The sequence below is a fragment of the Lissotriton vulgaris genome, chromosome 2_1, assembly GCF_964263255.1.
Source record: "Lissotriton vulgaris chromosome 2_1, aLisVul1.2, whole genome shotgun sequence".
In the NCBI taxonomy this organism is placed as follows: Eukaryota; Metazoa; Chordata; class Amphibia; order Caudata; family Salamandridae; genus Lissotriton; species Lissotriton vulgaris.
In genome coordinates, this window is record NC_141687.1 from 637,313,990 (window position 1) to 637,339,320 (window position 25,331).

Sequence of the window (25,331 nt, forward strand, 5' to 3'; positions counted from 1 at the left end):
AAAATAGAAGAAGGACTACAATGTTTCTTCAAGGAATGAGAGCGCTCCTCAGCAGAGAATTACAGAACAGCCAGTAAGAACCAAATTAAAATGCTATGCTTAAACCCAGTAGCTTGCCTGTTAATTAAATTGCTTTCTTGAAACAACTGCTAACTATCCCTGCTTTGGGCGTTTTTGACGGTGGACTCACTGTGGAAGAATTTGACCCTTGAGAACGAGTGGGCTTGGCAGCTTATTAAGGTCTGCCAAGTCATTAAAGAAAAACCTCGTCTCTACGATCTTCTTTCAAGAACCCCATATTTATGCTGCCTCAATATACTCAATTGACCTGGAACTGCACCTTACGCGACCTGGCCCTTACCGCGCTCAGTTTCCTGCACTAATATCCGTGAGACTTACTTTTTTTCTGTTTTACCTTTGTCTATTTGGACTGTGACTGAGCCATACACGGCGAGTTTTGGTCTGGACCATTTAACTATTGGTTGCTATTTATTCTCCTGACTCTGCCCTGACGAAGCTCCCAAGGTGGGGAGCGAAACGCGTTGGCTGTCCTGTGCAGCCCTAACAAATGAAAAAAGCCCAATAAAAAGAAGAACTTATTTTCAAAATATTTGGCCTATTTGAATTACTTTACTCCTGGTGCTGCCTCCACGCCTTTTTTCAAGCTTTATCTGGGAATCCAGTGAGACCGAAACACAGCAGGTCTTGGAGGTTTAACAGCACATGAAACTGAATATTCATGGAACTTTTGAAGTAGAGGTGCTTATCGCTTGGTCCGCTGTGGTGTTTCATTTCTATTAATTACAGAACAGTCAGTAAGAACCAAATTAAAATGCTATGCTTAAACCCAGTAGCTTGCCTGTTAATTAAATTGCTTTCTTGAAACAACTGCTAACTATCCCTGCTTTGTAAAACATAAACACCTCCCACCGTTTTTAGTCGACCATTTCTAAAAACCGGGACATGAGCTACATTACTTCAAATCTACTGGGACAGCTGGTTAAAAACAGGGACCGTCCTGGCAAAACGGGAACGCCTGGTCACCCTAACCCTCCACCCCGGACCCGTGCGGCCCACCTAGGACCGCAGGAAGAGCGCCGTCGTCCCCCGCCGCAGGGCCAGAGGCGGTTCAACAAGTCCCTCCTCCGGCCCCAGGAAGCCGGCAGCTGGGACGGCTCCGTCTGCACCCAGGGCTGACCAGGATGCCATTTTGAAAGCAGGCCAAGAAGAGCTGATCAAGGAGTGTGCAGGGCAGGGAGGAGGTGGGGCTGTGCCGCCTTCACCTGCGGCATGGGGGGGGGGGGGGAGAGTAGGTGACCGTGTGAGTTTCTTGCTCCGAGTAGGGCAGGAGGTGGTTGTCGTAGCTGATTTTGACGGTGACAAAATCATTTCATATAACCCTCCCCTTGCATCGCTCCTTAGAGCAAGAGTCCTCGGCGTCGGTTCATTCAGCTGGCAAGGAAGATACCATTCCCAGAGACAATGAGGCGGGGGGGAGTCAAGTAGTCGGCAGCGCGGCCTGCACACGGGCCATGGCTCTAGTGGTATTGATCTCAGCTCTCACTATAAAATCAATGAACAAGGCAGACCGGAAGAAGAGAAGAGACGGGAGAGCTATAACCCTCCCACCAGCTGAAGCGTCCATGTGCCGTCAGTCGCAACTCAACGCTCTGTACAAACGAGCTCCTGTGACTTTTAAAGCCAAGAGTCTGTAAATGAGTTCTTAAAACGTGCCAAGGCAGGCCTGTGGAAATAGAAAGGCGTCTTTGTTAGCTTCTGGCGTGATGAGGCGCCCAGCCTTATCCACTGAGGGCAGGGAATCTTTTCCTGTTCCCAGCCAGCAATGCCTCCTCCGTTGCCACACCCAGTGGGAACTGGAGAATTCACGAGAACCCGGAAAAGAAGTGAGACGGCGGTCTGTACCAGTGGCAGTAGCCGGCAGCACCCCACTGCCCATCAAAAGTGGTGATTGGTTCCGACCTGCAGGCCCAAAATGCCCTAGGGGAGCCGTGGTGCCTCATGGGAGTAGGCAGCCAGCCTCGATCCCCTCTCTGGAGTGGCCCTTCAGTACCCCCTACACTGTAGTGATGGGACCTGGCTGAGCCAGCAAGAGGGCTGATGAGGTGCAAGGGTTAGGCAGGAGCAGCAATCTTTCACCATCTCCGTGCCTGGCACTCTAGGTGGACAGATGGACATCAGACCCACGTCATGCAGTTTCTTCTGGATTCTGGGAGCCCTCCCACAAAAGACTCACCCCGATATTCTAAAGCATCAGGGGTTCACTCTTGCCACCAACCTACGCTAGATACAGATGAGTACTGTAGCTGTACACACCTTCTTTCAAGGACAAGTATATGCTTCAAAATCGTGGTTTAAAAAAAAAACATGTTTACAACAGACAATTACTCGCGTTACAAATTATAGCAAGAGCCGGATTACAACACAATTGTACATCTATTTCTCTCTTGCCTTTTAAAGAGAATGTGAGGTATACAAGACAGGCAGGAACCCTGTGAGGTATGAAACAGAAGCATGCGTAAACCACGCCAAGGTTCCCTGGTGAGTAGCATCACGCCGGTTGTGTGACATGAATGTGTCATGGGCTTGTTCCTCTTGGAGATGTGCGCTTCCAGCTGCTGGACAAACCTGGCACATACCGGCTGAGAAAGGTATTTGTGCTGTTAGGATGATGTTGGAATGGCACCTGGGTTACATGAGCTTGCCTACTTGTACTTGGTAATTACTCTGCAGGACTTGTTGGGAGTTCTGTTCCTCCAAGAAGAACTGGCACTAGAGTTGGGTCTGATGACCATTCCCGGATCCACAAAGAAATTGAAAAACAAGGTCACACAACCTGCCTATCAATAATCCAGTCACTTCTGATCCACACCTCAGAGCTCACTGACCGTCTCATGCTTCACCACATCGAAGAAAGTTTCATTGGCTGATCAATCCATGAGCAAAATGGCGCCAAGATTCAGGCTACTGGGCATCAAGAGAAGCGAAATATGATCACAATGCTTAGTTACCCTTTCAAAGACAACGGAAGGAAAAATAGCTCTCTGACTCCAGAAGGAAAGCACTACTTTATCTAACAGTTGTATAGGCCGGAGGTGTAGGGCCCTATGCCAAAGGGAGTTACAATTTTCAGCCAAATTTGCAAATGTGGGAGGCCAGCAAGACTTTGGATGCCCGGCAAGGCTTCAGGAGTAGCTACAGAAAATTGAATGTATGAAATGTAGTGAATGGTTCTTCGGGTACATGACATCTCTGTCCTCTGCTGCTGATCCCTGAATAATGCTCAGCTGCAAGGAAGAGGCAGTTTAATAAACATCTGCAATGACAATTGAGAGAGAGAGAGAGACACAGGTACCAGGCCTAAGGTGGGGAAGTCATAAGAAAACACCCGGGAACACATCATCAGGGGTTCAGCTTCACTGAGAGTAGTAAGGGACCGAATGTACAAGTTCTGCACTTTCAGCCTGCAAGAAAGGAACTATCATTTTTGGGTTGGGAGAGTGGGGGGCGTGGCAGGTGGTGCTGCTCGCAACCCTGAACCTCTGAACTGGAGGCAGGCGGACACGTGTGCTCGGCGCCCCAACCTTGGAACCAGGATTTGAATAGTTGGAAGAGCGAGGGGGTCATGACGTCTTCCTTAGGAATGCGGCGGGCAGAATGGCTCCTTGGAAGGGGGGCTGCATGGGCGGTGAGGCTCGTACCACTGCACGCCAGCCGGAGGGAGGCCTGACCCGCGTCCTCCCACGTGTGATCTGCAGGGAAGGGGCCAAGGTTCATCGTGCTCATCAGAGAGAATGTCTCCCGCTCTCTCCAACCTGGGAGCGGCTCAAAGGCCGTTCCGCGCCGCGCCCTGTACAGGATGGGAAGCCTCGGAGGGGGGTGGGGGGCTGTTCACCCGAACACACCGGAGAACCACCCAGACTAACAAGCCAGCAAGAAGCCATGACAGCTGTTCTCGGAGCAGAATTGAACCGCCCTAGACAACCACTCTTTATTAGCAGGAGAGCACAGAGCCAAGGCGCGAGAGCCCTGTTGCTTCACAGATAAGATGGTATCAGCAGATAGACGCCGTGGGAGGGTGTTGAGTAAACATTAGTTTAGTGGCGTGCAGCGGGCATGAGAAGTGCCAGGGCATCGGGCACAGTGCTGACTAGACCCAGGAAAGAACGGGCGCGTTGCAGAATGAGGGTGCGCGTTGATACTAGCCTATAATATAACTCGGTTGGTTCAGCACCTTTTTCAGATCTCTGCCATCCGCTGCCCCCTGGCTGGGTCACAGACTGATGCGAGGTGGGCATTGGGTAGCACCCCTGTATGGGAAAGGCCTCGAGGGCGGTTGTACAGAGGAAAGCTCTCCCGCCGACCCTGGCTGCGCCTCTAATATAGCGGCTCATGCTGACATCAGACACTGGCGCGAGGAAGGTGTGACATGAGGACACGACAAGATCCCCACATGCCTTTTAAGAACAAAGGTCCGAGACTCTGTGTGGTGATGGCCGCCCAGACAACCCCGCTGACTGGCAGGAAGGGGCGCCTCGGGTCACGGCTGTCACAAAGGGGTGCAGAGCCGGGGCTACGGCCTGTGACCTGATCTAGGCGGGGCCTGCACCTAAGCTGGCAACTTATAAGAATATTAATGTCTCGAAGGAAACTCAGTAAAATATAACTCGCAAGGGGCAGCCCTAAACTTGTGTTTTCAACCACAGGAGCAGTGTTTTGTAAGAATCGAATACATGACATTAGTTCGCGTGCGATACATCGCGTGCCGTCACAACACGATCCTTACAGGAGCAGATCCACTTTTGTGAGATGGTGTTGGGGGGCGGGGGAGCGACAGGAGGAGGAATGGCTCCTCCTCCAAAAGTGATGGCCATGGTCTTCTGGGTGAGACTATAGTGCATGTGTTCCTCCTCCAAATTGATACATATTTAGAAAGCCAATCATTCTGTCTCTACAGCCAACAATGCTACGAATAGTAATGAAAGGCTATGGTTGTGGCTGTAAGTGAAAGCAGCTGACTTGGGAAGAGGGGAACCAGGTTCCAGTATCTGCGTCCCTCCTCCCCCCCCCCCCCCCCCGCCCCCCTCAACATCCTCTGGATCAGAGCAAATCACTTAATCTAAAAGTAAGTCGGAGCAATGCCACTGGATTGTGTTTCAAATGCTTGGGGGGTTCAGTGCTGGGTGAATCATCTCTGTCTCGGGCCCTGACATCAGCAGAGAGCCAATGGCCTGGGCGGTGCTAGCTCCGCCCATGGCAGCATTAATCCTTCCTAATAGGTCTGTGGCCTTGAACGTGCACTGGCTCTCCCTTCAGACCAGCCAGGGATCTTCCCTCCTAGCTGATAGCAGCATGTACATTCAGTGCTTAATTTGGGCCGGTGTTTTTAGGTGGTAGGCTCCCGCACTCATTTTTGGGGACCGGGATAGATTTTTCATAAACTGACTTTTACCCAGAGCAGGAGAGTGAGGCAAAAAACGACGGGGAACAGTTATGGAAAAGAAAGATACAAAAACACTGATATGGTGAGTAATCAGAGATTAATAAGATTCGGTAGGAGTGGCATTAAGAGGCAGGCAGCGTAGTGTAGGCGTTGGAAGAAGGAGGCAGGAGGCGGAAGCAAGACTAACCAGCCTTGGTATTTGGCAACTCCAGTAGTTACGAAAGAGTGTCAGGCTCCGAGAAAAACTTGGAACCCTACATTGATTTTATTTATTGTATTCAATAAGCCCTTCCTGCGTCTGCAAGGCTTGAAAGGAGATTACGTTTACTTTGATGAAGGATGAATTGCAGACATGAAGTTTCAGATGACCAGGCAGGCGGGGGCGGCAGGCTCACGCAGGAGTGAAGGGTCACAGGCTGCTGTCTGCCAGGGTACATGCTTGGCAGCCCGTGTGCATACCAGACATGCAGGAATGCATGTTTCTGCACTTACGCCGTGCTTGCAACAGGAACACTCCCTGCACTCTCACGTGGACTGGAAGGAGCTGCCTGATGGAATGTGCAGACCAGGCCACGCCCACAGCCCTGTACCGTGTATCCGCCGGAGCAGCGAGCATGGCGGCTACCATCACCCACTCTTGTCACGCGCCAGAACCAGCACTGTCTGCACTGCCAACCGGGAATGCTCAAACGTTGTGCATCCGTGGATGGTTGGGTTCATCTCTGGACAGAAAGTGCCATTTCATGTTACCCCACGTGCTCTTCAGACCAGAGGTGGGCTGACCCACTGGGTGACACGAGGAAAACACCTGTACCTACCGCTCCCGCATTTTCTCGGTTTCCGTAGTGATGTCAGTCCGCCTATGAAAACACCCGAGTATAATTGTATCTTTGTAGAATAGCACCGGGGTGGGGGCCGGAGCCACTCAAACCCAAGGAGTGTTGACAACACCAGCACTAAACTCCCTGTAATTATGACATTCAATATGGAAAAACAAGCCCTCGCGCCCTAGCCACGGGTAAAAAGGGAAAGTAAACAACTCTTCTGGGGGAGCCAGTCATTAACTGGCAAAGGCGAGAGCAGGTGACTCCTCGGGCCGCTCCTGGCGCCAGTAGGGGGTTCACTGCTCCATCTTCCTCGCCCACAACCCATGACCTGTGGACTGATCCACTCTCACCAAGAGAACAGGGGGAAAAACGCCCCCTTCCTATCCGTGAGCACACAGAGGCTTGGCAATACTGTCCTAAATCCGACCTGGGCGCATTCTTCCAGTGCACAGGGTGGGCATATGCCCCACTCTCCATTCACACTGGGATGGAGGGCGGGGTTCCCCAAATCGGAGGTACCTAAAGGCATATATGGCCACCCCACAAAGCTCCACGGAGGGCGCACATTCTCAAAGGCCAATGAACAGAGGCCTAGCCATCAATGGGGCAGCAGGCCCAGTGGCACCAGGCCTCAAAGGTCTGGGGGTCTCACCCAACCCTGAAAACAGCTGTATTTTACTACCCAACCCACAGTAAAAGGGCCATTTACTGTCTTGCCCTCGGGTGCTAGGGTTATTATTATACAACTACCAATGAATGTGAACTTCCACATACACCACTGAGCATCACAGCAGTCAGATGTTACCACCCGCGACCCCTCCCCCCCAATCAGCCACCAGTCTCATTCTGCCAGACACACCCTTAAACTGCACTGCTGAGAGGGCTGATTAAAGAACAGTCATTGGTAGTAATCTGGGGGCAAATCCTGAAGGTTCTAGCAGCGACGGGCGTGTGAGGGGCGGAGACACGAGGTAGGTTCAGTGTACATCAGTGGTTCCTGGTTCCCGCTTCCACGGCTTGCTGACATGTTGCGGCTCTTACAGGCCTGCACAGGGCGTTGGTCACACGCATCGTGAGCCCTGGATGTACCGAACGCAGTGTGCTGCTGTGGGCGCGGCCGCCTGGTGTCGGGCCTGGCTGCTCCCTCTTGGCAGACCCAGCTTGGGAGTACTCTCGGCAGCGTGCACGGACCTGCTCACACCGAAGACAGAGTTTGCCTCATAACTTGAGAGCAAACTCTGGGTTCCAACCGCAACCATGCACGGTACATGCTGCACTAATGCACGCACCACATGAAAAGCCGATGGTGAACAGACATGACGACAGCACGCTGAAAGCGCAGAGTTGCATATTTGAGCAGCCATCCCTGACATCTGCTTGACGAGTCAAAGGGTTGCCCAGGACCAGGCAAAGCGTTTGCACTCACCAGCGATTGGTCTAAGGCAAGGAGGTGTCCAAAGCAGGTCCTGGGGAGCAGAACCATGCCAAATCTTTGAACTATCCACATAAAAGTAATCAACATAAAATTAACTCATTCGTTTATCTGGAAGCTTGACTTGGATCCAGAACTTCATTTGACACCCATGGTCTAAGATATGTGAAACCCCGCTACACCACATGACGTTCTTTCATTTTAGGCTGATTGGCAGATTATCAATGACGGGAGCTCTGGCAGTGGCTTAAAAAGAGCGGTTGTATGTTCTTACAACGCACTCCGTTGTAACACATGCCTTTAACACGCAGCGTTACAACGGAATGGTATTCAACGCTTATCCTTCTCCACGAATTCTTTCGTGGTGACGTCGTATGTCGTAAAGATTGGCCCTAGAGGTCGTGCGTAGCCTGGAGCTGGTGGTTGCAGGAGGGGCCCACTGACGCACATTTTTGGGTACCTGGAAGGCTGTAAATGGGATGAAAAAACTGGGAGGTCTCTATAAGGGGCCTTGCTGATGTAATTAAGGGCATGGCTTAAAGACCACATAAACTAAAATTCTTTGCTTAGCATAGTGTGCTGCCCGACTGGTATTTTGTTGCTTCCGTCTTCACACTTTGATATATACTACAACAAGTAACATTACACCTACAACAAGAAGGACTATTGGCTTTGTCAATGGTTGTTAGTTGCATAAGATAAATAAGCAATAACTATAGCTTCAATGTTTATAATATTGGAAATGCTTCAGTTCTGAAATGAAGAAACTGAAAGAAGTATAACGAGTCTCCTTGAGTTGCATCAACGGCAGTGATGGGTACCACTGCTACAGAGTTCATATTTCTTTCACCCTGATGGTGAGGGCAAAAATGAAGAGATTAACCCGTCCCAGCAACTGCTTTTCAGAACTGCTGGTGCTGAGCACCAGCAGGCCCCGGCCCACTTAAAGCACTGGGGACCTGTACTTACTTTTCCGCATCGGAGTTTGACCCAGAGGAAGAGAAAAAAACACAAAGAAAGGCTAAGAAGAGAAAGAGGAGAAAATAGTGAAAAGAGCAGAAAGCAGCGGTGAAAAAGAACCTGCAACAGTGAAAATAGCGTCAGTGAGGAAGTGTTTAAATGGCAAGCGGATGAAAGTGTCAGTTGACCCACGAGGGTGGGGTTCATCTTGGTGGGAGGGTTAGTAATAGAACCATTCATATGCTACAGAACAAAAGAAAGATTAACGGTCTCCATTCAGCTCTTTGGCAGATCAAGAAGACACACATTTGCAGGCAACGCCACACTACGTGCTTATGGGAACCAGACTGAATTTTCTTCCCTCTGGGAGGGCATTGTGAAGTGGCAAGGGCAGAGATGCAGAATCAGTTCTGGCTTACCAAATAGGCAAAATAGGCTCGGGCCTGTGGACCCACTCCTTTTAGAGGCGCGCTACAACAGATCAAAATAATATTTTTTTGATCTTTTGAAAGAAAATTACAATCAAGCCTTATTAAATTGTTTCCAGTTAATTTTTGCCTAATAACATTAATAATTGTCAATGTTTAGTTTTGTGTAATAAAATTGATTTATTAAAATTGTTGGTTGGTAAAATAAAAAATGGCGGCCTAAGGGCCTACACAGGGTTTTATCCGGTACTGTACAGAAGGCTCTCACCAATATGTGGAGCATCTTGCTCAGGCCACAATGAGACTGCCACTGGCATTGGTCCAACACCACTTCCTTCAGGAAGGGGAGTGGAGTTCCACACACAGGGGTGGGATCCACTCCTGTCAGATCTTGAGTTCAGTGCACACCATTGTTGCGGCCGGCTACATGAAGAGATAAACACCCAGATCAGAAACATTTTGATCATAGCTCTTGTGGCTGCCGCGTCCAGGCCGTGACCCACCAGTAACAGCCCAGCAATGCAGACGCCAGCGGCACCTACTGCCTCTCTCACCTACTGATCCCCAATTTTAATAGAATGATGAGCGAAATGTATTTTAAGGGTTTTTCCCTGAGAAATTAGCGTATTGTGCTGTTTAGTGAAGAATCTGAAGTTATTTTTTGGTTGTGTTTTACGGCTTAAGGGTTATCGGGTCTTGATGATGGATAGGATGATGACTGTATTATCTTTTCAAACCAGAAAAGACCAGGTACTGTTCAATTAGACAACATTTCCAGGCAAGGGCTGTGGAAGGTTCACAAATCCCTGGGGTCGGGGCACCAACGCTGATGGCTTCATGCTCTGCAGGGTAGGGAAGATGGGTCTAAGGCAGGGTTCTTCAAACTCCTGGAGGAGCCTCAAGTGATGCCAGGGCATGGGGGGGGGGGCAAAAGAAGCATTGTGCTAATAACAGTGCTTTGTTTTAAGCTAGAAAAAAATGAGCGGCACCAAGCCTCTCTGAAATGGGCCATCACTAACATCTTTTGCTATTTATATCCCAGCTGGGAGAAGGTGTCAAAAGGGAAGGGACTCCAAATAGTCTTCAAACCTCCCACCCCCACCTCTAATACTTACACTGGGGATACTTGTACGTGTTAGTAAGCTTGTGGTGTTAGTAAGGCCTGCCTGACCAGAACAGTATGTTTGGCAATCATGTATTTGATTGCATTTTAAAACAGTAACAGGACAGAGCTACAATGTTTAAATATGTATAGACATGTTTAAACATTGCCAATTGAATAAAATAATAGTGAAAACTTCTGAGTGTGGGGCGATGATATTTTTTCCCACTATGGATGTGCAGTATTAACATTTTTGAAGACCACTGGTCTATGGTGCAGCCCGCTTTCTGAAGGCCATCTCCCAGAGTAGATTTTGAGTGTGGTTTTCGGCACTCGTGCAGTTTTTATTCTCAAAGATTCATTGAGGGCGCCGTGGGCATGGTGTAAGCACACTCATGGACAATTATTAGTCTTAGATATTCAGACCATTCTCCAGAAGGGAGCGATAGTACAGGAAAATGGTACACAGTGATTGAGAATCGAAAAGTGATGTCAAATTTTTAAGTCTCGCCTAGGCACCTCTTGTGCTGTCTCTCCGAGACATGTTTTATTCAAGTATGGATTTGAAACTCTGCCCACTTTCTACCCATCATCGTAATTGGTGCCTGTCACTGTCCTTTGTAAACGGTGGCTTTTCATTTGTCAATAAGCTTAGTAGTCCCTCCTTAGTACTGCCTTGTCTCATCTTGTTAGCTCCTTTAAGGAAACACCCTGTTACAATTTGTTATTACTCAGTGGGCTTTAATTAGAGCCTCCAAGAACTATTTAGTTAAATGGTTTTCTCATGCCTGCTGTTGCAGGCAGGACATGCTGTCTCACAACACTTTCGTTTTTGTTTATCACTGTACAGCTCGTCTCAGCTGATATAAACGGCCGTGCCGTTGCCTTGTTTTTTGTGGCTGCATGTTTTGTTAGGTTTCGTCTAGCATTGCAGTGCATGCGCTGCTCGCTGACGAGAGATATTGTGGATGAGGACTTTTAGAAGGGGACTTCAAGCCCCGCTCCTCATTTCCATTCGCTGGCGTCACCGTTTATGCTAAACGGTGGTCTGCCGTTGGAAATTAGCTTTTTTTGTGCCTCTCTTTGGCCTTTTGGTCCGACCCATCCGGAGTGGCTCGCCTGCTTTGTGGCTGTTGCAAACACTTTCTTATCTTTATGGGGACCGGGCGTGTTTCAGTGTGGACAAGTTTATGATGCTGGGACCATCTGTTTCTAATTAGCGTGTACTGCCGGCTCATGTTTCCGACAGCTTGTCCTGGAAGGCTTTGTGATACAAGATGGGTGAAAACACGACATTAAAATCAGACTAAATTCTAAGTAACTTTGCAGGCAAGGCATGCTGGATGCACAGTATGCAGCATGCCGTGCAAGGACATGTTCAGGAGTCTGCGTGATTTAGTAGTTCCACCCCGTTTACTGTGAACTACAATTCCCGGCCTCTATACACAGAACTGGCCCATGATAACGTCACGTGATTTCTAAATACTTTTCCTTGTCATACCATCGGACGCTACACTCTGCTCCCTGACTCCGGTTGTTTTTCAGGGGTGAACTGGGTGTGGTATTGAGACGCATGCACGTATTTTTATAATTGGGGCTCAGGCTGGTGAAAATGCAATGCTAGAGGCACCAATGTTAAGTAATAGTCGAATACTCGTGCTTCCGGGTCAGAAGGGGCTCATCTTGTGTTGTTCTTGTGACTCTGACGTCAGTAATTGGTTGTCCTTCCAGGATCGGGAGGACCTAGTTGCTTGGCCCGGGCAGGCTCAGTGGTCATGATGGTGACGTCAACGCCCTGTTGTGCTTCCGGGTCAGGAAGCTTGGACTCAGTGAAGCTGCTTGCCCCAGCTTCTTCACTCCCCTGCCTCCCCTTTGTCTTCTCTTCCCCTCTCCTACTCGCTCGCCTTCTCTTCCCTTTCCTTTCCCTCTCTCTGACACGCTTAGGGATCTGGGAGCTTCAAATCCTTGTAGTTTCGAACCCAGCACTCCATGTGCCCAAATATTTGCTTCTAAGCACCTTTAGGCACCGCAGCCTCCTTCGTTTTAGTCTAGCTGGTAAGTCAAATGCATCCGCTGCAGAACATTTGTGCTGTAATTGAGTCACAGGTGGATTCTTGCTGGAGCCTATTTATCCTTTCATCCTTCTGAGGTTGATTTTGACATTACCTTGGATGATAGGAATATTTACTTTGTACAGTGCTGCAGCTTGAACAGTGGCTGAGATTAATTCAAGCAATCCATTCATTCCTATTTTATATACTCACTGCCATGTTTAGGCTGCAGCATGTTTTTGTTTTTTTACTTTTATTCTTTTAATTTAACTGGTATGTTGCTGAATTTGTGTGTGAGTTTTTTCTGGGTAGGTAAGTAGATGTAGGTATGAATGAGTCAGTGGATTGATAAATAGCCAAGAGTGCTGAGATGAGTGACCGAATTAATGATGACTTATTGAATGCCTGAACCCATCACTGATTAGGGAGGTGATTTAATTTAAATGTCAGACCTACTGGCATTGCCAGTGCTTGTTCTTTCTTACTCCTGATGCCATATTCTTCTTTTTCATCGCTTCCATCTTTTCTCCTCCTCCTCCCCTTTTAGTTTCATTCTTCTTATTTCATTTTCCTTGCTTCTTGGTCTCCTCCTGCTCTTAATCTCCATGCTGTCCCATGTATTTATCTATTTGCCATCCCTTTCTTCTGATTTTTCTAGTTATTCATGTGTATCCTCTATCGTCTATAACACTCATATTTTCCTTAACACCAGTACTCCCTTTAATGTATTTTCTCCTTTCCCGTCTCTGCCTACATATGTTGTCCGTCGTATGCCTCTTGTTCTCCTACTCTCCACTCCGGCTCTCTGTTGTATGTTCCTCTGCGTTCTACCCTCTCACTGACCTGCTCATCCCACGCTTTTATCTGGCACCCCCCTCTTTACCTCACATCCGTTACTTTTATTTTCCCCGGTGCTACTTCTCTCTGTGGCATCTTCGTTTCTTCCGCCTGCCTCCCCCCTCGTGCGCCTCCTCTTCAGTGTCTGCCTCCAGGTGTAACTGATACCCCGGCTATAGGTATATTGGTATATTTGCTGATGTGTTGTAATAGAATATGGAGTTTCGAGAGAGAATGTACTATAGTACAAATGCAATAGATTTCGCAATTACAACAACGTGAGCTATTGCCATTTTCAATTACACCATTTGATTAATGCTTCACGAAGGTAAAAAAAAAAAACACATTTTCAATGCCAATAGCTCAAAACAATGTCATTGCGAGACCTATTGCATTGTAAATGCTTGTTTTACTTCCTATTTCTTAACTTTTCGGTTTTAAAGCGCCCAAATCTGCCCCTTTCTTTCGATGCAGGTTGTTGAAAGAAAGGTGTGCGGCTGCTATTAAAATGAAAGCGTGGAATGGGGTGCTTGTACAACAAAAAAAAACATTTGTATGTCAACTTGCCTTTCAAATGCTTTTTTGGGGGGTAAAAGCGCCCCATTCCACACTTTTACTTTAATGGTGGCTGCGTCCTTTTCTTTAGACTAGCATGGGCACAGTTTGCACTAGGGATTGCAGACTTGTCCTCCTGAGAGGGCCCTGCATTTTCATTCCTAGAGCTGTTTTTGCAGTAAAAAAACGTTTAGTCATGAAGTAGGTAAAAGCTTTGGCTACTCCAGCCAGTACCCTCTTGGGCTGTCTCAGTGCTTTGTTGCACAGGACACCAACACATATTCCTGCAGCGAGATTGGCAGATCTCAGGGTTCTTTTTGTAAGGAAGGACTAGTGTCTACGAGGTCATGTGGAACATTCATTTCAGAGTTCATCTCAGGCTAAATAGTTTCACCAACGGTTAGAAGAGATGGAGAATCGTTCAAAGCCAATGGGGGTTCAATGTCGAAATATAGTGAATCAAAGCATTTGCAAGATATCATGATTAGGAACTGATTACTCATTAGATCAAACTGCTCAAAGATAGTTTGGAAAAGAAGTTATTTTCTCCTTAGAGTTTAGTTATTCATTTCGAAAAGATATAGTATTTGGCCGAAAGCGGGTGGATGTGAATGTTTCTGGAGAGTACCCATTGAGGCTGCGTTGTGGGGTGACAGTCAACAACTAAGCAGCCGTCGAGTCGGGAACTAAGGCGTGTTAGGACTTTGGGACAAAAAGCCGCGCCCAGGCTTGTAACGCTGTGAGGTCTTGAGAGAGACGGGAGGCGGCGGCTGTGGTACAATGTCCCATTGTGCGGCCTGTGTTCCCGTCAAGGTTCGCCGAGCGCAGTGCACTTTGGTCCGATAAGAGCGCGTGGCCCCACCCGAGCCGGACAAAGTGATCATTGCCCAACAATGCAGGGCGCGAGGGAGCCACGGGGGCGGAGCCACGCTAGTAGAAGTGCCCTTCGCCGCCTCCCCCCCCCCCCCCCCCCAACCCCCCGACACGCCCGCAGCCACGCCCAGCAAACTGCGTTTAATCCCACCACACAAGATGCAGTCACTGCCGTCTGTAGGTTTACAGTACTACAATCGACTACTTCACAATGCCACCAGTCCACTGCATCAATGCATCGACTGCACCCATCATATGCCGAGATTGTTCTCTAGCTTTTGGAACGGCTTGATGCTAAAAATGAATACAATGCCTCGACAAACACTGCCTTTCTACTCTCCAGACATTGTCCTCTCCACTCTCCCGCTGCCCAGTGTAGGGATCTTCCGGAATGCTTTCACTCAGCTGATCTATCCAGTGTGAGCCCTCTTCATCCACTGGTCTTTGAGTACGTCATTCACATTGTTCTAACTCACACTGCGGCCTACAGCTCGGAGCAGTGGGTCGGCCTCTTCAGCCATTGGCCCACTTCACTGGGAATGCTGGCATTCTGTCCTTCCACGCTGAGCGCGTCCACACAAAAAGTACCTCCATAGAGTGCCAAGGCCTACTATGCAATGTGTGAGTTTTGAGGCTCAAAAATATTTTTGATTTAAGCATTTTTTTTTAGATCAGCCGAACAGCTTCTCCAAAAGTAACGTTTTGAAAAAAACGTGGCAGAAAAAAATGAAGTACTGACAAAGCAAATTGGCTGACCGGCAATGCCGGGCCTATTGGCTTTGTCAATAGCTGTTTACCTGTTGATCTTCGGTCCCCCTATAAAGCTCCTGTGACTTGACAGGGGTTGGCTGCAGTAAGAGGCAGACAGTGAAATCTTTGAAGCGTCCACGCTTGAGGGCCGTATGCGTTTCCACTCAATAGTAGCACCTGATGCGAATTGGCCCCGAGGTCACACGCACGGGTCTCAGGGCCAGGCAGGACACTCAGACCCATAGGCTGCCTAGGTCATTCTCGGCCTCGTCTCCCACCACAAGATGCATCTGGCCTCCGCGCTAGCCTGTCATTTGCACGTCACTGCGGGGCACACCCAGAGTCCATCCTCGTCATTGCCAAGACCCGACACAGTCACAACAGGAGGGCTAGTGAGGTGCGGACATGGGTGCCACATTTCCACACGACACTGACCTCCGCATCCCCCGATCAATCACTCCATGGTTGCCCCTTCTTGGTTTACGTTCTGCCCCTCCGTCTTTAGCGCCCCAAGACCGGCCATACCCAGCGTCTGGATTTTATATCATTCTGGCCTCCACTGGAAGGACAGCACTCGGTGTCCTTGCCCTCTCCAGGCAGCACCCCCTGGACACCTCTGCATGCCCTCTCCTCCCTCGCAGAGCGCTGCGTGCCCATCGCTCTCTGTTCCACCTTTCATCGCCGCCCTGTCTGCGGTGCCTGGGCCCGCGGCTCGTGCTCCTTGGGATACAAGCTGGTCGTGGCTCGCTGGCCCAGCACCCCATGTCCCTCCCTGACCGAGCTTTTCATGGCCTACACATCTCTCCTCCAGCAGTCCACCCCTGCCACTCTTTGGGCAAGCCTTTGTGCCCTGTCCATCCGTGGGCAAGCACAACCTCCCCCCCCCCCACCCTCACACACCCCATATCTGCCCTGCCTTTCTTTGGCCCAGAACTCCGTGCCCTGCCCCTCTCTCGTCCGGCGCTCTATGCACCGCGACATCCACGCAGCACCCAACGGCCTGTCCCTCCATGGCACAGTCCTCCATGCCCGGCCCCTCCCTGGCACGCCACTTCATGCCAGGCCCCTCTCACAGCACTCCATGCCCTACACCTCCCTGGCACAGCACTCTCATGTCCGACCCCTCCCTGGCACACCACTTCATGCCAGGCTCCTCCATGTGACAGCCATCCATTCCCTGCCCATCCTTGGCACAGCACTCCATGCCCGGCCCCTCCCTGGCACAGCACTCCATGCCCGGCCCCTCCCTGGCACAGCACTCATGCCCGACCTCTCCCTGGCACAGCACTTCATGCCCCAGCCCCTTCCTGGCACACCATTATATGCCAGGCCCCTCTCACAGCACTCCATGCCCTTGGTCCAGCAAGCCATCTAAGCCTTGCCCTCTCTATGGCTGGTTGGCCCAGCACCCCATGTCCTTCCCTGACCGAGCTTTTCATGCCCTACACCTCTCTCCTCAAGCAGTCCACCCCCTACCACTCCTTGGTCAAGCCTCTGTGCCCTGTCCATCCGGCGACAAGCACAATACTCCCCCACGCCCCATCTCTGCCCTGCCTTTCTTTGGCCCAGAACTCAGTGCCCTGGCCCTCTGGTCTTAGCACCGCGCCTTACGCGCAGCACCCAACGGCCTGTCCCTCCCTGGCACAGCACTCCATGCCCGACCCCTCCCTAGCACAGCACTCCATGCCCAGCCCCTCCCTGGTACACCAATCCATGCTCGGCCCCTCCCTGGTCCAGCACTCCGTGCCCGGTCCCTCCCTGGTACAGCACTCCATGCTGGGCCCTCCCTGGCACAGCACTCTATGCCCGGCCCCTCCCTGGTACAGCACTCCATGCCCGGCCACTTGCCTCTACCTCCATGCCCGCTTCCATTCAGTATGATATTCCATGTCTTAAAATGCTGGCCAAAGTGAAACTTTCAGTTCAAATTAATTAAAAGAGTGAATATTTTGGGGTCACGTAAAACATACACTTAGCCAGTAAGAATACCCTGCATGGCACAGTCCTCCACCGCCACCAATGTCCCATTCGCACAGAGATTAGTCGGACAAAGAAAGGCCAAAGTGAAAACGACCCGTGCCACCGTCCACGTCACGGTTGCAAGGGTTAGTGAAAACCGATAAGCAGTACACAAAGTTCATTTGCTCCGACAGGTGTCCTGCTTGTTGTCTCATCATTCATTCATCCAGAGTGTACGTGGGGACGAGCCGTGCAGTATAGAAGAGGGAGCGCGGTGTATTTCTGTGGAGATGACCGTGCGCAGTAGGGGGCAGAGCATGTTTGTGGAGGACGACGTGCGTGTTCTGCATCCAAGTAGAGAATAAAAGATGTCTTCATCCAAGTACACAATCGTAATAAGCGAACACAAAGTAAGCGGGAAAGAGTTCAATGGGGGAAGGGTGTCTCTCTGCGCCGTGGGGTGCAGACCAGGGGCCTTATTTATGAAGGCCTTGCGCCACCGGTGCGTGTCTTTTTCCCATTTTAAAAGTCACGTAAAAGTGGCGCAAGGCCTTCATAAATAAGGCCCCAGGAGGTGGCAGAGCGGGCTGCAGCGCAAGAGCACACTCATCCGAGCGGACCCCGCCCCTTCCCAGCCGAGGGCGAGGATGGCTCGCTGTGGGTATGCCCTGCAGCGAAACAGAGGAGACCCTGACTGCCACATCAGAGAGGTCCCCTGGCGGCGCGGGTGGGCTGCGGGGAGACCGGCGCGAGCAAGCACCCTCGTGTTTTGCTCGAGGGGCCCCTTAGCGACAGGGGCATAGGTGGCTTGCAGCGGGCATGCAGTAAGACTCAAGTACCTTCGTGCGCTACTATCCTAGAACCCCCCCCCCCCCCCCCCCCCCCAAGCCCCTTGGCGGCAGAGATCAGAAGTCGCTTGCAGTGGGTGGGCATGCTGCGAGTACCGCTAACCGAGTGGCTACAGATTTTAAACGCGGCTTCAATGCGCTTAGAGATGCCCACAAGCCCCAGGGATGGGAGGCAGCGCGTTTTTTTTTACCTGAGCAGACAGCAGACAGGGGCGGCGGCAGCAGTCGGAGTGAGTGGGGAGCCGTCGATGGGGCTTTAATACCGAGGGAGAGTGCACAGAGCTGAGCCCGCCTCCGGGACGTCTGGGCCCGCCCTGCCCACACCTCTCCGGCCGGCCCTCTCCAGCTGTGCGCACCAGTCCCGGCTCAAACTCTGACTCACGGCCGGGGTGGGGTGGCGGCTGGGGGAAGGGTGTGTATGGGGAGGGAGAGGTGGCGGGGTCGTTAGATAGAGAGTCGGGGCAGGGGCAGAAAGAACAGGGTCGTGGTGCATCTTAGTTAGAGAAAACGGACGTGCAGCGGTATTGTGCAGAGGGCACAGAGAAGAGGGGCAGGGTATGTAAGTTAATGGTGGAAAGGACAGAAAAGACATATTTGAAAGTAAAGAGACGCAGGCAGGGGAGGGGTTATGAGGGTAGGAGCAGACGGGCGGGCAGAAAAAAGGGGCAGCGAGTGAACAGGCAGTGTAATGATGAGTCACAGAATAGTGGCATAGACACTCTTAGCGATGTAATAAGTGCACAAGGGCAGAATACAGAGGATAAGTACGGTGGAGAGCATATGTGTAGAGAAATGAAGGAGGTGGGCCAAAGGGCTGGAGTTTAGAGGCAGGGAGTACAATGCTGTGAGGTTTACGTGGGCTGGGCCAGGTAGTCAAACCCTGGGCGTAGCTTCATGGGGAGTGTTTGAGGTGTTACACTGTGTAACTTACCCCTAATAAATGTATTTTCTAGAAAATAGTTGGGTACAGGTGCTTTCCGTCGGGTAGGGTGCGGTGTCTGTCAGATTTCACAAGGATTTGCTTTTTTTACATAAACACAGACAACTCACACACACTTTCTCCCACTCTGTTTTGAATGCAATGTCTTCAAAATTGTTAGTTATTTTACAAAATATTGTTTTCTCTTAATTACTACCCCTTCCAATTCGCATATTTAGTTTCCCTTCTCACTGCCCCTTTACCCCTTCTCATGCACTCTGCTTATCGCATAATGCTTTTTTTGACATTACATGCCAGCCCGATTGTTGGAAACTCTAAAACTCACACCTCTTCAGTGTGACGCCCCTGGTCTAACTAACGGTAGTGTCGGGCAGGGAACACAGGGACTTGAACATAGGTGCAAGAGATGTCGTGTGGTTGGAGGCATGTGGTATCAGGGGCCTAAACCTCACGAGCAAACGTTTGGACACCAGAACCAGCCCTCAGTGGCAACTTTTTATCTGGCAAGTGTGAGCACTTACCCGAACGGGCTTAAGTGTTTTCACAACAGGGGGTGGTGATGGACAGAGCTTCTGAATTAAGCAGAATACTCTCACCCAGTCAAGAGATCAGGGCTTAATCCAACACCGTTTTTTAGCTCACTGCACCACCCCAGCTCAGAACCTAGCTATATGCAAATTAGTCTGTCCCTGGCCCAGTGTATCATGGGAACAGGGCAAACCAAACTACCAAGCCAATTCTTTCACTGGGAAGGAAACAAGCTACCGGGGACCGGTTTCTGGCATTTCAGCCGTCTTCGGCCCGGCTTGCTTGAATCCTGATGGTGTTTAATTATTTTGTCCACCATAAGCGTGGAAGGGTATACTCAGACCTGAGTCCCTTGCTCATTGCACCATCAGGATGCAAGCAAGCCGGGCGAAGACGGCTGAAATGCCAGAAACCGGTCCCCGGTAGCTTGTTTCCTTCCCAGTGAAAGAATTGGCTTGGTAGTTTGGTTTGCCCTGTTCCCATGATGCACTGGGCCAGGGACAGACTAATTTGCATATAGCCAGGTTCTGAGCTGGGATGGTGCAGTGAGCTAAAGGTAGCTTGTTTCCTTCCCAGTGAAAGAATTGGCTTGGTAGTTTGGTTTGCCCTGTTCCCATGATGCACTGGGCCAGGGACAGACTAATTTGCATATAGCCAGGTTCTGAGCTGGGATGGTGCAGTGAGCTAAAGGTAGCTTGTTTCCTTCCCAGTGAAAGAATTGGCTTGGTAGTTTGGTTTGCCCTGTTCCCATGATGCACTGGGCCAGGAACAGACTAATTTGCATATAGCCAGGTTCTGAGCTGGGATGGTGCAGTGAGCTAAAAAACGGTGTTGGATTAAGCCCTGATCTCTTGACTGGGTGAGAGTATTCTGCTTAATTCAGAAACTCTGTCCATCACCACCCCTGTTGTTTAATTATTTTTTCCACCATAAGCATGGAAGGGTATACTCAGACATGAAGTCCCTTGCTCATTGCACCATCAGGATTCAAGCAAGCCGGGCCGAGGACATTTCCCCGGTAGCTTGTTTGGGCCAGGGACAGACTAATTTGCATATAGCCAGGTTCTGAGCTGGAATGGTGCAGTGAGCTAAACAACGGTGTTGGATTAAGCCCTGATCTCTTGACTGGGTGAGAGTATTCTGCTTAATTCAGAAACTCTGTCCATCACCACCCCCTGTTGTTTAATTATTTTGTCAACCATAAGCGTGGAAGGGTATACTCAGACGTTAGTCCCTTGCTCATTGCACCACCAGGATTCAAGCAAGCCGGGCCGAAGACGGCTGAAATGCCAGAAACCGGTCCCCGGTAGCTTGTTTCCTTCCCAGTGAAAGAATTGGCTTGGTAGTTTGGTTTGCCCTGTTCCCATGATGCACTGGGCCAGGGACAGACTAATTTGCATATAGCCAGGTTCTGAGCTGGGATGGTGCAGTGAGCTAAAAAACGGTGTTGGATTAAGCCCTGATCTCTTGACTGGGTGAGAGTATTCTGCTTAATTCAGAAACTCTGTCCATCACCACCCCCTGTTGTTTAATTATTAAGTGTTTTCATGCACTGTTCACCTGTCTCTGGTGGGACACCCCTGGGGATGCAAATCAAATGCTCCATACTCTCAGCCATGGCGTCCGCGCTTTATATTGAAGGCCTTGGGCTGCTGCTTTATTAGGAAGACACCTGTATCTCTTCACCAATACACACATCAAACAAGTTGTTTCTCAAAGGCCATATTTTGCGTCCCTGAACTTACCAACTGAATATTGGGTATTTATTTTATTATTTATTATTATTTATGCAATTGTATATAGCACGGACTTTACCCGAAGGTGTCAGAGCGCTTCACATAAGGACCAATAATGATATACAGGAACAAAATACAAATGCAAACAATAAGTTACATGGATCAAAAGTGACACTAGTGAGCAACCAAAATACATGAGGTAGCAATCGGTGAATTACAGGAGAAAAAAGTGAAATGGGTGCAGGTTACAAAGATGTACAAAATACAAGTCGAAGAATAATACTGCAATAAAAGGCAGACGCTCCATCACAAGAACAAACGTTACGTAGGCAATGGAGGCACTTGTGCAAGTATCTAAAACAAACAAAATGTGTGAGGTAGCAAACAGTGTGTTATAAAACAAAAGTGACGTGTGCAAGTTCCAAAAGGGTACCATACACAGGTATTGGGATATTACTAAACATTAAAACTACCAGAACACACTGGGGAGGAAGACCATACTCCTGGCCAAAAGACTTTCCAGTAATGGGAGGTCTTCCTTCAAAAGAAGGCAAGGGTGTGAGTTAGACTTGGAGGTGTCTTTGGAGGAGGAGAACTTTAAGGTCCAGTTTGAAGGCCTGAGAGGAGGAGGTAGTCCGGAGCTGAGGCGGGAGAGAGTTCCAGATTCTCACTGCGTTGCCTGAAAAGGATTGGGCCATCGATCTTTCCTTCTTGAAAGTGGGGGGTTCAAGCAGAAGATTTTCCGCATTCCGAGATGGTCTAGAGCCTCCAGAGAGTTTCAGTTTATTCGACAGGTAGCGAGGAGAGGAGGAGTGCAAGGCTTTGTGGGTGATACAGGCAGTCTTGTAGATAGCTCTAACCTCGATGGGAAGCCAACGCAGGGAGGATAGCAGCGGTGTGATGTGGTCGCTTCTTTTAGCCCCATAGATAAAACGGGCTGCTGAGTGTAGGACCGATTTCAGGGGGGATAGGTGGGATTTGGGGAGGCCAGTAAGAAGAGAATTGCAGTAGTCCAGTCTGGAGAGGACCAGCGATTGCACCAGTGTTTTAAGGTCATGCTCAGGAAAAAAGCGACGAATTCCCCAAAGAAGTCGCAGTTGGTATCGTGCAGACTTTGCAATGGAATTGATGTGAGGGATTAGATTGAGATTCTTGTCAAGTAAGACACCAAGGGATTTTGCGCTTTCAACAATGATATGCTTATTGTTGAGTAGATTTGTCTGATCCATCCAAGATTGAACCGGGGGAGGGGCAAGTGAGGAGGAGAGGAGGAGGAATTCAGTTTTGGAGGGATTCAGAATCAGTTGGTGAGTTGACATCCAGTTTTGAATGGAGTCGAGAGTTGATCTAAGGAAAGTGAGATCGTGGGTGGAGGCAACTTTGAGGTAGATTTGAGTGTTATCAGCGTAGAGGTGATAGTTGATCCCAGATTTACTTAGGATATTTCCCAGGGGTTCTAGGTAGAGGTTGAACAAAGTAGGTGCAAGTATAGAGCCTTGAGGAACCCCTTGACCTACTGCCAGAGGAGATGAAAGGCTGTTCGCTATTTTGATCATTTGGGATCTATCTGAGAGGAAGGAAGCAAACCATTTAAGCACATTACTCTCCATGCCCATTCTCTGTTGCAGAATGTTGAGGAGAGTGTCGTGGTTGACAGTGTCAAAGGCTGCAGAGAGGTCAAGGAGAATAAGGAGACAAGACACCCCCGAGTCGAGTATCCTCAGCGCGTCATCAATCACTTGCAATAGGGCTGTTTCAGTGCTGCAGTTTTGGATGAAGCCGGACTGACAATTGTCAAGAAGATCATTGTCCCTGATATAACAAGAGAGTTGATTCGCTACACATCTTTCTGTGATCTTCGCAAGAAAGGGAAGGCTAGTGATGGGGCGGTAGTTATTGAGGTCATTCGCATCAGCAGAGGGTTTTTTAAGCAGAGGGGTGACCTGCCCTGTTTTGAAGGAGACAGGAAGGGAGCCTTGGCAGAGGGAGAGGTTGTCCAGAGTGGTCCAATAGGACAGTGAGTGGGAATAGAAGTTGATAGCAATGGCACTAGGGATGGGGTCAAGAGAGTGATTGGAGGGCTTTGTTTCGAGGATGCATTTGAGGAGGGCATCTTCAGAGATGAGGTCAAAGTTCTGCCAAACGGCTAAGGATTTGCGCTCCTCAGGAGGGGTAAGGTGAGCTACCTGAGCCACAAGGGATTTCACTTTTTCGTCAAAGAATAGAGCAAAGTCTGTTGCTTTCTTGGTAGAGTCCTCCAGCTTGGAGGATGGGGGAGAGTGGTTGTGAGAGTGGTTGTGAATTTTTGGGTCTATTTTTGGCAGAGTCAAGGAGGGTTCTGAAGTGCGACGCTTTCCCAAGGAAGATGTTCTTATGGTATTTGGATCTTGCAGAGCGAAGCGTGGCTAAGTTATCGGTGGAGGGCGCTTGCCTCCATTGTTTCTCCAGGTATCTTAGCTGCTTCCTTTCTTCATAGAGGGATTTGTTGTACCATGGCGCTGAAGGAATGGGCCTAACCTTTTTGCTTTGGAGAGGAGCGACCTTATTGATTTCGACTGCAAGGACTGTGAGGCATTGGGAGGTGAGTACGTCAACATCAAGGTTCGGGTCTAGCTTTGGAAGTGATAACAAGGATGATTCACAGAAGGAGCCAATGTCAATATTTTTAACATCACGGAACCAAGAGGTAGCCCTCTTAGGTTGGCCAAGAGTTATAGAGTGTGAAAGGTGAAGAGAGAATGGGATGAGGAGGTGGTCAGACCAGTCAACATGAATAGGGGTAGTGATAGAAAGCCTGTCTGCTTTGGAGATAACAAGGTCTAGGATTGAGCCCTTAGAGTGTGTTGACTGTGTGCAGTGTTGTATAAGATCATTTGCAGCGAGGAAGGTGGCAAGAGAGCTCGCAGAGGAGTCTTGCGGTGAGCCCCAATGGAGATTGAAGTCCCCCACAAAGGTCTGATTGTCACTTTCCGAGTATTGGTCGCTGATGAAGTCAGTGAGTTCTTCCAAAAACGAAGGGTCGCTACCCGGTGGACGGTAAATGACATGGAATCTGATGGGTGGGCGATGGTGCAATTGGAGCTCAAGAGAAAGGCCTTCGAAAGTGCGGAAAGAGCTGAAAGGAAGAGCCTTCAGTTGAAGGGAGTTTCTAAAGATGACCGCAACACCACCCCCAACGCCGTCGGTTGGTTCTGTCTTTCTTGAGTATAGAATAGCCTGTGGGTAGTAGGAGATCAAAGATAGAGTGTGAGGTGTTGTTGAACCAGGTCTCAGTGAGGAAGAGCATGTCAACCTTGTGAAGGGTGATGGTATCGGAGATTTGAAGTTTATGTCTTACTGCTGATCTGCAATTGTGGAGCAGACAGCGCAGCTCTGTCAAGACTGTTTTGGTGATAGGGGTACTAGGGCTCTGCAGGGTGATTGGGATATTGTATTTATACAGGGGTGCTCGGGAGGGTTTAGGTGGAAACTTCAACTTACAACGTACTAACCACATCAGGTTAGTCCTGTGGATTCAGCTCACCACTCTAAATGAGAGCCAGGGTTACCTACCAACACCTAGTACCTAGAAGTGTCAAGAGACAATCCAAACCAGGATGTCCTCTCTCTTGCAGAAGTTTAACCCACAGACAGCAGAGGTTGTGCTCTTCAGTGGTGAAACACTAGGGCCCTGATTCAGACCCGTCTCCCAACAGGTTCATTACCCATGCTCAGGGCCACTGAAATTATGTGGCAGCGTAGGGCAAAATTATGCAGCAGGGTTGAGTAAATTATGCGTCAACAAAAGGCAAAATATGCGACACAATGGGGCACATTTGTGATAGTATTACTTCATTATTTTGTCCTTTTTTAACCTCTTAACCTTGTCTGGGCACTAGTTGTAAATTGTTAGTATAAGTTTAACACCCATCTACAGCACTAAGAAACAAAAATGTAACCAGTCAACTTTTGCAAAGGGCCTTCCAGTGCGCTGCACGCGTTTCACTGTTTTTTAGTAACTTTTGAAATGTTTGAGCTAGAAATTGTTTTTTGTTAAAATCTGCA

General features: G+C 49.5%; 1 protein-coding gene across 1 annotated transcript in view; it reads right to left on the bottom strand.

Moving 5' to 3' along the window:
- The window catches only part of ANXA2 (annexin A2), a 94,072-nt gene extending 75,347 nt beyond the window's left edge, over positions 1-18,725 (bottom strand). The window contains exon 1 of the mRNA XM_086955804.1: positions 18,275-18,725. The gene's annotated coding sequence lies outside the window, so the exon portion shown is untranslated. The remainder of the gene's footprint in view (positions 1-18,274) is intronic.
- Positions 18,726-25,331: the final 6,606 nt, after the last annotated feature.